The sequence below is a fragment of the Cryptomeria japonica genome, chromosome 5 (genome assembly GCF_030272615.1).
Source record: "Cryptomeria japonica chromosome 5, Sugi_1.0, whole genome shotgun sequence".
Classification (NCBI taxonomy): Eukaryota; Viridiplantae; Streptophyta; class Pinopsida; order Cupressales; family Cupressaceae; genus Cryptomeria; species Cryptomeria japonica.
Genome location: NC_081409.1, coordinates 617,337,928 through 617,350,645, shown reverse-complemented (window position 1 = coordinate 617,350,645; position 12,718 = coordinate 617,337,928). Strand labels below are relative to the sequence as shown.

The 12,718-nt window shown below is 31.4% G+C and overlaps 1 long non-coding RNA gene across 1 annotated transcript; it reads left to right on the top strand.

Moving 5' to 3' along the window:
* The first annotated feature begins 10,624 nt into the window (after window positions 1-10,624).
* LOC131063727 (uncharacterized) lies at window positions 10,625-11,790 on the top strand. The gene is made up of 3 exons (XR_009111123.2): window positions 10,625-10,701; window positions 10,867-10,961; window positions 11,164-11,790. It is a non-coding gene; the product is annotated as an uncharacterized LOC131063727 (long non-coding RNA).
* The last annotated feature ends 928 nt before the right edge of the window (window positions 11,791-12,718 follow it).

Genomic DNA, 12,718 nt, shown 5'->3' with positions numbered 1-12,718 from the left:
AAGTTATAATTTTCACACTTGTGTCTCCATGATATGTGCAATGATACTTTCTTTTCTTATAAGGAGATCCACAATGCATCTTCTTTGTGACACTACATAATGTTGGGTAAGCCATTTGGTTGGAATAAGAGACCAAGTAAACACAACATGTGAACCATTGAAAAAATACCAAACATGTTTGATAAGGCTCTTGTGTTCATTGGTGATAGTCTAAATTGCATCAAGGAATGAAGTGGACAATTACTTTTTGTGTAAGATATGCAATCGGAACTTGAGACCAATTACTTGTGAAATATGAGTAATGTTAGGACCTAGAATGCAACTGAGAGGGGGGGGGAGGTGAATCAGTTGTCAATGGATTTCAACCCAATTATAACTTAATCAAATTTGATACATAATACCGGTAAACCAAACTTAATGTTAGTTAGCAAAATAACAGTTAATATCAATACCGGTGAAACTTAATGCATGAAATAGAAAGAGAAACAACATCCACAACACATAACACAAAGATTTAAACGTGGAAACCCTGTAAGGGGAAAAACCATGGTGGGAAACCTTACCCACAATCAAATGATACTACTATAGATAGTATGTGTATACAAATGGGGTATGGACATGCAGAAAGGCCAACTGCCTAGAGCACACTACTCAAATGGGAGTCGCAATGACTACAGTAGAATGGTTAAATCCTATAATAATGTACTCCTCAAGATAGCATCTCCAATGCTGGATTCAATACCTGTTAAGCTCTAATAATCACCTTCAAACCTTCCTTGAACCTTCTCTATGGTCTGCTCATATGATCTTCAATATTCACACATATCATGTTACAATACCATAACCTTACATACCATATACCATGTGTCCTATATCTCATCAATTGAGATCTTACATATATACAAAACCGAAGACCAAATGTGTAGGTTGGCTCACTAAGAATGTTACAATAAAATCAATTACAAACAAGTCTAGATGTGATGCATCATGTTGGCTCAATACATTTATAACAATATCCAAGCAATAAATCATCTCCATAACGTGTCGTGCTAATATGGAATAGATACTGCATACCAGTCTATAACCTAGACCAATCTGTCAGTAACAACAAATATGTCAACCCGATTAGACCATTAACCAAAATACCAAAACCAAGTATCCAAACCATGTCTTCGACATAATCAAGTGATCTCCAAATGATAACAAGTCATCCTTAGTGTTGGTGAACAATATATTGGTGACTGTGCATAAGTCACTGAACTTGCCGGCTCAACATAACCATAGATCTCCAGAAGGATAAGTGTTGACATCAATGACAAAAATAATGCAACACATCCATAATACCAACAATCTCCCCCTTTGGCATTGATGACAACACTAGATGGAAAAACATCTAAGTGCCAAAATAGAATGCCAAAAACCAACAATCTCCAGAATAGATTAATACCAGAAATCAAAACCAAAATGCAGAGAGTATATATCTCTCCCCCAATGAATAATCTCTCTTCCATGGATAATGTTTCCTAAATACAAGGTTTTTCCATAGACATCTCTCCCACTTTGACATCAAATACCAAAGAAAATAAAAATACCAGAACATACAACCAACTAATACAACCAATTAATATAGCCAACTACTCCCCCTGTGAAGTAGCTCTCCTCCATCAAAGCTGCAAAAATAATTTCTATGTTAGGTTCTGTCAGTTTGATGCCAATCTTAGACTATCTAAGTCTCTACTGATGAGGGTATTACCCCAAGCTGCTCTTTGACATATTCAAAAGTTTCCTTAGGCAAAGGCTTAATAAAGATATCTGCAATCTGCTCTTTAGTATTCACATAAACCAATCTTACTTCTTTTGCTTCAACATTCTCTTTCAAAAAATTATATTTGATAGAAACATGTTTAGTCTTAGAGTGAAATACCAGATTCTTTGATATATCAATTGTTGTTGAGTTATCACAATAAATGATTGTAGGTTCTTTACATTCTACCTTAATGTCCTTCAACATTTTCTTAATCCATAATATCTGAGTACAATTAGTTGTTGTTGCAACATATTCTGATTCGGTTGTTGATAATGATGTACAACTTTGCTTCTTGCTCAACCATGAAATCAATCTGCTACCAAGAAATAATTCTCCACCAGTGGTTCTTTTTCTGTCATCTACATCTCCTGCCCAATTTGTATCGGTGTATGCACATAAATCAAAATTTTCATCTTTAGGATACCATAAACCAAGATTTGTTGTGCCTTGTAGATACCGGAAAATCCTTTTTACTGTTGATTCATGATTTTCTTTAGGATTACTCTGAAATCTTGAAACAATGCATACTACATTCATAATATCATGCCTTGTTTGTGTCAAATATAGTAAACCTCCAATCATAGATTTGTATCTTGTCGGATTAACAAGAGTGGAATCATCCTTCAATGTCAATTTATTAGTTGTAGTCATAGGAGTACTTACTGGTTTAGAGTTTTCCATACCAAATTTCTTCAGTAGTTCCTTCAAGTATTTTGTTTGACATATGAATATACCTTTATCAGTCTGTGAGATCTACAATCCTAAAAAAAATAATTATTTCTCCAATCATAGACATTTCAAATTCTTCTTGCATCTTGTTAGCAAAGTCTTTACACAATCCATCTTCTCCTCCAAAAATGATATCATCAACAAAAACTTCAATAACCAAGATGTCATCATTAGTCACTTTGAAATATAAGTTGTTGTCAGCATTACCTTTAGTGTAACCAAGCTTCAAAAGATATTTGTCCAATCTAGCATACCAAGCTCTAGGAGATTGCTTCAATCCATACAAAGCTTTCCTTAATCTACAAACCATATATTTATCATTTGTCAATGAAAATCCATTAGGTTGTTCAGTGTAAACTCCTTCTTCAAGATCACCATTCAAAAATGCACATTTTACATCCATTTGATATACTTTGTAGTTCTTGTGAGTTGCAAATGCAAGAAATAACCTGACTGCCTCAATTCTAGCTACCGGTGCAAAGGTTTCATTATAATCAATTCCCTCTTTCTATGAATATCCTTTACACACTAATCTTTCTTTGTTCCTGATTACCTTACCATCTTCATTAAGTTTATTTCTGAATACCCATTTAGTTCCAATTACATTTTTGTCTTTAGGCCGGGGAACTAATGTCCATGTATTGTTCTTTTCAATTTGTTCTAGTTCATCTTCCATAGCTTTTATCCAAAATTTATCTTCACATGCCTCAATAACAGATGATGGTTCAATTTGAGAAATTAAACATACCTCTTCATTTGCCAACTTCCTCTTGTCATAATACCTTGATACTTGTTCCCAATTATTTGATTTTCCGAGTGATTCAGTCTTACATACCTGGGTTTATTCACATGTTGTTGTTCTTCAGTCATTATGGAATGCTTTGATGATGTCGGTGTGATTGGATCCACATTTTGTAGCGATGCACTCTGTATAGGTTCATTTATGATCATCTCAACTGCTGGTTCAGAATTTATAGACCTTGAATTTCCTCTAAATTGTTTATCTATCTTCACATTTGCACTCTCAATGATCTTCTGCAGTCTTTTATTAAAATATCTATATGTCTTTCTCTTAGATGAATAACCAAGAAATATTCCTTCATCACTTCTAGGATCAAATTTACCAATATACTCATCTCTCCTAATATAACATTTGCTTCCAAATATTCTAAAGTATTTAAGAGTGGGAGTATTACCAAACCATAGTTCATAAGGGGTCTTACCGGTTTCACCTTTGATGTGAACTCTGTTGAAAGTGTAAACTATTATATTCACTGCTTCTCTCCAATACACATGAGGTAGATCTGCTTCCAATATCATGCTTCTAGCTGCATACAAAATAGTTTTGTTCTTCGTTTCCACAATTCCATTTTGCCGAGGTGTCCCAGGTGCTGATAATTGTCTTTTGATTCCATTTACTTCACATAATGTATTAAATTCCTTAGATGTAAATTCACCTCCTTGATCAAATCTCAAACATTTGATTTTCTTACCAGTTTCATTCTCTACCATTGCCTTGAATAGTTTGAATTTTCCAAAAGCTTCTGATTTCTCCCTGAGAAAAGTAACCCAACACATTCTAGAATAATCATCAATAATTAGCATAAAGTATCTATCTCCCTGTAGACTTCTTTCTCTTGTCGGACCACACAAGTCAGTATGAATTAAATCAAGAACATTATTGGATTTCTCAGAAACACTCTTTAAAGTTGTTCTAACTTGCTTTCCCATTTGACATTCCTTACATACCGGATTATGAGGTTTCACAATCTTAGGTAAATCCCTTACTGCCTTAGTTGAACTGATCTTTACAATGCAATCAAATTTCACATGACAAAGTCTCTTATGCCATAACCAAATTTCATCAATATGTGCAATCAAGCATGTCTCGTCATTGTTGTTCAAATGAAAGATATTACCTTTAGTCTGATTACCGGTTGCAATCTCCAATCTAGTTCTATTCATGATTTTGCATTTACCATTCTTGAACTATAACTGAAATCCCTTTTCAACTAATTGAGCAACACTCAAAAGATTATGCTTCAAACCTTCAATATAATAAACATTGTCAGTATTGTGCTTACCATCCAAAGATATAGTGCCTTTTCCTTTGATCAAACAAGCTTTATCATCACCAAATCTTACTAGACCTACACTATATTCCTGAAAAGATAAGAATTTATTTTTATCACCAGTCATATGATGTGAACATCAGGAATCTATGATCCATTCATCATTTTCTTCAATTTTAGTTGCCGAGACCTACTCTACTGGTGGAACAATAGGTATCGGTTGATCTTCTTTTATTGCAACAAAAGCCCATCCATTGTCTATCGGTTCTTCATCATAATCATCAGTAACTCCTTCATCAGCATAGTAACAATATTTGTCTTTATTCTTCTTAAATCTGTATCTCTGATATTCAGGGTTAGGCTTATATGTTCTTTTAGCTTCCTCTCTTAATCTTGCATGTCTGTCGGGACATCTAGATGCCATATGACCAATTTTATTGCAATTAAAACATTTAAAAGGTGCTTTACCTTCATACTTACTTCCAACTGGACCTTTAGGCATTAAATTCCTTGCAGAAAGTGCTTCAAATTCTTCCAGTTCTTCATTTTCCCTTCTGATATCTTCAAGTTCTCTTGCATAAAGTGCTTTCCAATTAGATTTGTCAGATGATGATGCTTTGAAGGCTGAATCTGTTTTAATTGTAGCAACAGGACCAAATTCCTCAAGCTCAAATGCTGAAAGTTTTCAAACCAAGGTATCTCTAGATACTGATGTATTAGGCATTGTTCTCAACTCATTAATAGCAGTTACTTTCATTTTATATGCCGGTGGCAAAGCTCTTAAAAATTTAGAAACAATTTCATCTTCACTTAAGGATCCTCCAGAACATTGTATACCTAAAACAATTTCATTAACTCTTTCCATAAAAGCAAAAATTCTTTCTTCTTCTTCCATTTTTAAATTTTCATACCTAACTCGGAAACATTCCATTTTTGCAATTTTGATAGTGGTATCTCCTTCATTCAATGTCTCCAATTTATCCCAAATAGCTTTAGTAGTAGATCGGTCTGATAATCCCATGATTTGTTGATCTGGTAGTGCGCTCAAAATTTTTTCTCTTGCTTTGCAATCATTCTTGATCTTTACCCAATGTTGGTGGATTAGGTTGATTCGGTGTAGGACCAACATAGCCATTCTTTGTAACCTCCCATATGTCTCTTCCAATGCAATTCAAATGTGTCTCCATTTTGATCTTCCATATACCATAGTTGGTTCCATCAAGTTTCATGTTGTCCTTCTTGAAAATGTTAGTCACCATAGGATCTCCTCAAGCTATTAGGCTTCTGCAAAAAGAGGACTTGGCTCTGATACCAATTCTTAGGACCCAGAAGGCAACTGAGAGGGGGGAGGGGTGAATCAGTTGTCAATTAATTTCAACCCAATTATAACTTAATCAAGCTTGATACATAATACCGGTAAACCAAACTTAATGTCGGTTAACAGATTAACAGTTAATATCAATACCGGTGAAACTTAATGCATGAAATAGAAAGAGAAACAATATCCACAACACATAACACATAGATTTTAACGTGGAAACCCTGTAAGGGGAAAAACCACAATGGGAAACCTTACCCACAATCAGATGATACTACTGCAAATAGTATGTGTATACAAATGAGGTCTGCACATGCAGAAAGGCCAACCGCCTAGACCACACCACTCAAATGGGAGTCGCAATGACTACAATAGGATGGTTAAATCCTAGAATAATGTATTGCTCAAGATAGCATCTCCAATGCTGGATTCAGTACCGGTTAAGCTTTGATAATCACCTTCAAACCTTCCTTGAACCTTCTCTATGGTCTGCTCATATGATCTTCAATATTCATACATACCATGTTACAATACCATAACCTTACATACCATATACCATGTGTCCTATATCTCATCAATTGGGATCTTACATATATACAAAACCTAAGACCAAATGTGTATGTCGGCTCACTAAGAATGTTACAATAAAATCAATTACAAACAAGTATAGATGTGATGCATCATGTCAGCTCAATACATTTATAACAATATCCAAGCAATAAATCATCTCAATAACGTGTCATGTTGATTTGGAATAGATAATGCATACTAGTCCATAACCTAGATCAATCTGTCGGTAATAGCAAATATGTCAACCCGATTAGACCATTAACCAAAATACCAAAACCAAGTATCCAAACCATGTCTTCGACATAATCAAGTGATCTCCAGATGATAACAAGTCATCCTCAGTGCCGGTGAACAAAATAACCTACTGGTGAACAATATACTGGTGACTGTGCATAAGTCACCGAACTTGCCGGTTCAACATAACCATAGATCTCTAGAAGGATAAGTGTTGACATCAATGACAAAACTAATGCAACACATCCATAATACCAACAACTAATTGCTAATAATATCTTCTTAAGGCTTTAATGTAAAGGGTTTCGGGGCCCCTTCAAAACCTGTTTTTTCTGTAATAAAAAACAACTAATTGCTAATACACCAATAAGAGTTTTCATTGGGACACCATATTTATTAAAAATAGGCCAAATGACCTTGAAGGATCCACATAGGTATTAAATAGTAGATAGGTAATTAATCAATCCCTATTGTTCAAATTGCCTGACTTGAAACTAGAGATAAGGTACTCACAAAATATGAGTCCTTGCTAAAACATCTAACCCAGGTGTTTTGTAAGGCACTTCATTTTAATTGACAATAGTCCACACTTCCTAAGGGACCCACCCATATTAGATGATGGATTAAAAATTAACCATTTTATATTGGATATGTTATGTGACTAAACTCAACCCAAGTGCTTGTGAAATGTGTGTCCTTTCCAGAACACAAAACCAAGGTAGATGAGAAATTAACTACCACCCATTGTGTAGGTTGTGTGATTGGAACGAGAAAACTATTTACTTGCAAAATGTGAAGCATTTGGTAAAAAACTTTATGTTCATTAACAATAGTCCATAGGGCCCTGGAGATCCACCCTTCTTAGAGGGAAGATATTGAATTAACCAATGTATATTGTATAGGTCATGCGATTCCAACTAGAGACCAAATACTTATAATTTTATAAGTCCTTGCCAAAAACACCTTAATCCAATAATGGTGAACATAGGATCGAACAATAAAAGAGAGATGTATCATCATCTATGTTGGAAGGCAACATAACTCCATATGATTGTTAGAGAACACAAATAACCTCTCTTCAACTCATTATTTATTATATTCCTCGTATAACATACATGTTAATAACAATTGTCTTATCACACACTTTATTTTTTAACTAGCACTTACACATATTCAAATCAAATGAAATATATTGCAAACTTAATTCTACATTACTCTCATGTTTGATTTAATTTTTTTTGATTAATTTGATATTAGTATTCTTTGAATAATTAATTTAGATTGAATGGAACAAATTGTAAACAATTCTATACATTAGTTTTAATTGTTATCATAAGAGATTGGGTTGTATGTCTTTACATCGGTCCAATTATGCTGTGGATGCACTAAATCGAATCAACATGTGGTTGAATATAAGTGAATTAACCACTACATATTGCATATAACTTATGTGATTCAAACTAGAGATAGAATACTTATGAATTTTAAGTCCTTGCCAAAACATCTTAATCTAATGATGGAGAAAATATGATCCAATAAGACAAGAGAGACTTGTCATCATCTATATTGAAAGACAACTTTATTCCATGTGAATTGTTAGAAAAAATAAATAACCCTTCTTCAACTCATTTCTTTGTCAAATTCCTTGTAGAACAATAATACTAATAACAATTACGTTTCAAGACATTTGATTTCCACAGTCCATAATGATTGTTGTGATGTGTTTTTGGATTCAACTATGTAGAATTTATTTACATGGACGTATCAAATCACACTCCATGATTCATCATTAGAATAAGAGAGTTGTTAAAAGAAAATAAATTCTACAATTCTCTTATATTGATGATGGATCATGGAATGTGATCCAAAACATTGATGCAAATAAATTCTACACAATAGAAACACATTACAATAACAGTTATATTATCACACGCCACTTTTTTAATAAATTCGATTTAAATGAAATACATTGCAAACATAATTCTTCAAACTCTTATTAGTACTTGCCGTTAGGCAATACTATTGTAATGAGTTTTTTGGTTTTTCCAGTTAACTAGTTATTAAGAAAATTAATTTGAACCAATCACAAACAAATTTTAACTTTTAATTTTTTCAATCTTTTTATTTACCAAAGTCTAATTGTACAATTTTTAACATTATAAATTAAGAAAATTATTTTTCTGTACACTTATTGGCTAAATACAATTTAGCTGTTATAAGCGGTTTTTTGGGAAATCTAAAATAATTAGTTTTAGTGGCAACTATATAGCAGAAATATATTTATATAATTAATAAATGTGGTAGAATGTGTGCATATTTTATTAAAATTAGGTTAAAATCAACCATAATGTATGAAGAGATTTAAGCATAAAATTAGGGCAACATTGTAATAGAATTAAATGTTAGTTTATTCCTCTAAAAAATTACATCAAGAATGATTCTTTAGATATGAAAACACATGTAGAAGGCAACAAATTTATCTACATGTTAATTGGTTAAACATGAACATCTTGTATGGAAAATAAAATATGATTAAAGCATGAGTGAATTTTTCTTTAATAATTCTACAATGCACAATCCATATTGTATACTAATTATTTACTATATAATTATATATTTAAGTTACAGTTTAAGATTTAATAATAAATTATTCTTAGTATTTAATACATTTTATTAATAATAATTAATCACCAAACCCTCTAAATATTGAATAAAATTATCTCGATTATCTCTCTTACCACATTCAAAATTATTTGTAATGATTATATAATGAATACTATGAAAACTATTGTCAAATAATAATAATAATAATAATAATAATAATAAAACTTACAATATCTATATACACCAAAAGTAAAAACTAGACACCATTTTACCAACTATATTGTTAACAATTTATCTCTTTTACCACATTCAAAACTACCTCTAACCCATAAAAAATAATAATAAAGATATCTAGATTCTCAAGATTGTTATATTGACAAAAAATATTATTTTATTATAAAACATATTCAAATATTGTTGTTTATATTTGAAATAAAAAAATATTAAAAATTTTATAAACTTTTTAAAATGTTAATCGAAAATCGTTATTACATAGTTTTTACAACTAGAAAGAATAAAGAAAGATGATTTATTTTCTTAAAAATATTTCAAAACAATATTTAAAATATTAAATTAAAAATCACATTCAATAATTTATTGCTAAAAATATAATTACTCAAATATAGTTTTTTCTTATAAATATAACTTTGAATTAATAAAAAATTTAAACTATGTAAAATTAATTCAATAAATATACCTAATTGAATGTTAATTATAAATTTAATTGAATCCTAAATTCAATTAACTCTTATTATAATACTAATTGAATGGTAATTATTATACTAACTGAATGTTAATTATTAGTAAAATATTTTTCTATACAATAACAATAAAATAAATAAAACTAATAAATATCACTAGATATAACAATATATTAAGGTTCATTTATTTATTTATTTTTCTTTATGTAATATACTAGTTGCACTTATAATTGCTATGAATCAAAATTGAATCTTAATATTAAAACGGCAAGTAATATTAAAACGACAAGTACTAGCCACTAGGTGGCACTTGTTTTTAATTTAGATTATATGTTTTGAACTGTTACATTTATGTTGAATGGAACACATTGCAAACAATTATATACGTTACCAAATTGCTATCATAAAACTTGAGATGAGGTTGTATGTCTTTACGTGGGCCTAATTCTTTTGGCCAACGACTGAAGTAAAACAATATGTTGTTGAATTATGGCACACTCAAATTTATAAGTGTTGTTCTGCATGCTGCTTTATTTCTCTATAAATGTCGTGTTTATGTGAGAAGTTGAAAAACTGAATCACAAGCTACTTTTAATGGAGCTTAACACCATTGGACCGTTTTCTCCTCATTCTTCCTCCATATGATGATCTAATTAAAAACACAAGGTAAATCAGTATTGACGTTTTAAGAATTTAAATCTTGTATGCTAAAAAAAACCCCAAAAATTAGATTGTTATGTACTCTTTTAAGGAATTCTTTCTCTTATTTGGATATATTTCAGTACTAAATCAATATGTTTATATTTCAGTACTAAATCAATATGTTTATAGTATTTTGTGGTAGGTGACGTGGGTAGAGCTCAATGAGGCCCAATGAAGAGGAGTTGATATGGATTTGGGTGAATACGAGGAAATACCGGTCATTGGTGAGTCCATCATAAAAGGGCAGAAGCAGTCTCTTGTTTTTAGTGGTTGTTTAACTTTTTTGTAATATTAGAAGAAATTTAATGTATATTTTTGTGCAGATCAAGAGGACAATAATTATGTATAGGTAGTGCAATGATCTAGCTTCATTTGTTTTATGACGTTTTATGGTGTTTAACATATATTTTCAATTGTAATATATAGGGATTCAGTGCACAGGATTGGCACATATGCATGTGGGAGCAATTGTTCATGTAACGAGGGGAGAAGTAACATGTCACACTTAGTTTTGGAGATATTTCTTATGATATCTAGGAGTATCAAATGGTTTCAAAAGTATTATCAAATGACTTCTTTTCTTATCCAAGAGAGACACCTAACACAATAAATGACTTACAAGGCATAAGATATGATGCATGAAATTGATCTGAAGCCTAGCGCATCACATCTTATGCCTTTTAGAATTTGTGAATAAGCTTTGAGTGACAGCCCAACATCAGTCTGATTGAAAGACTTGGCACATCATATCTTATGCCTTTCAAGTTGAGCTGAGCTCTATTTGGGTTCTGATTGGCCTGTTGTAGAGCTTACTAGCTTGGTAATGTCATGAGGCAAAGAAGCTCAACAAACAATAAACTTTCCAAACATTGTTCATAAACACTACAACAACATTCCTCACAATCCATGGTTCAACAAGGTGCTCTGTCATTAGCCCTCATTATTTCAATTCTTCTATTTAGAATTTATTTTATTTTGCTTGGACATACAGACTATAAATTGTTGGGCTCTTTCAAAATGTCAAGTAATGGGTAAATTTGAGTGTATTAATGATTTTGGTATGAATATGTGACTATTTTTTTTCATTTGATGACATAAACATGCATTATTTCTCATGATGTTATTAAAGAATATGGTTGGGCTCTCTCAAAATGTCAACTAAAGGGTAATTTTGAGTGTATTATGATTTTAGTACGAGTATGTGAGTATTTTTTTCATTTAATGACTTAACCATGCATTAGTTCTCATGACATTATTAAGGAATACATGCATGTGCCATATTGGGGGATGTCATGAATAAAGATAGAATTCATTTGATCAACAAGCCTCATCTATTATAATCTGTATAGATCTAGTTTTCCATGGACCCTAAAATCATATGTGTTTCAATCTCAATATATTAAAGAGGAGTGATATTATCCCCAAAATTTATATTTTTGAGATATTTGTGAAATCCTTTATTTTTTAGAGTTCTTTTCTTAGAGAAGCTAATTTAATAGATTTTAATCATCCCACAAACAATTTTCTTTTTTCTTTCTTAATTTATTTTTGGTTAATCTTTACCTTTCATATGTAGCTATGTACCATAAGCATCTTATTTCATAGGATTACTTCAATACTTATTTTCTTCAAAGTGTTATTGCTATGAAATCATACATCTTTGGAAACTTATTTTTATAGGTTGACTTCTAGTCACATTTTATAGTTGGATCATTTGGTAGATTAGAGTTTTGTATCCTTTCTTGTAACAATTGAGAGCATTATAAAAAAGATGCAGCAAATCAATATTATTACACAATACATTCCATGGTGGCTGATCCAACAACAAAAACTTAGCAATTGTGCTCCTAAAATGGTCATCTAGGCTCAGTAAAGATGAAGAATTTAAACAAATTTTATATGAATTTTATTTTGAGTCCCTTAATAATCTATAATTTTAGATAATGAATAGGAAAAGAGATATCATGGAACTCATTTTCAG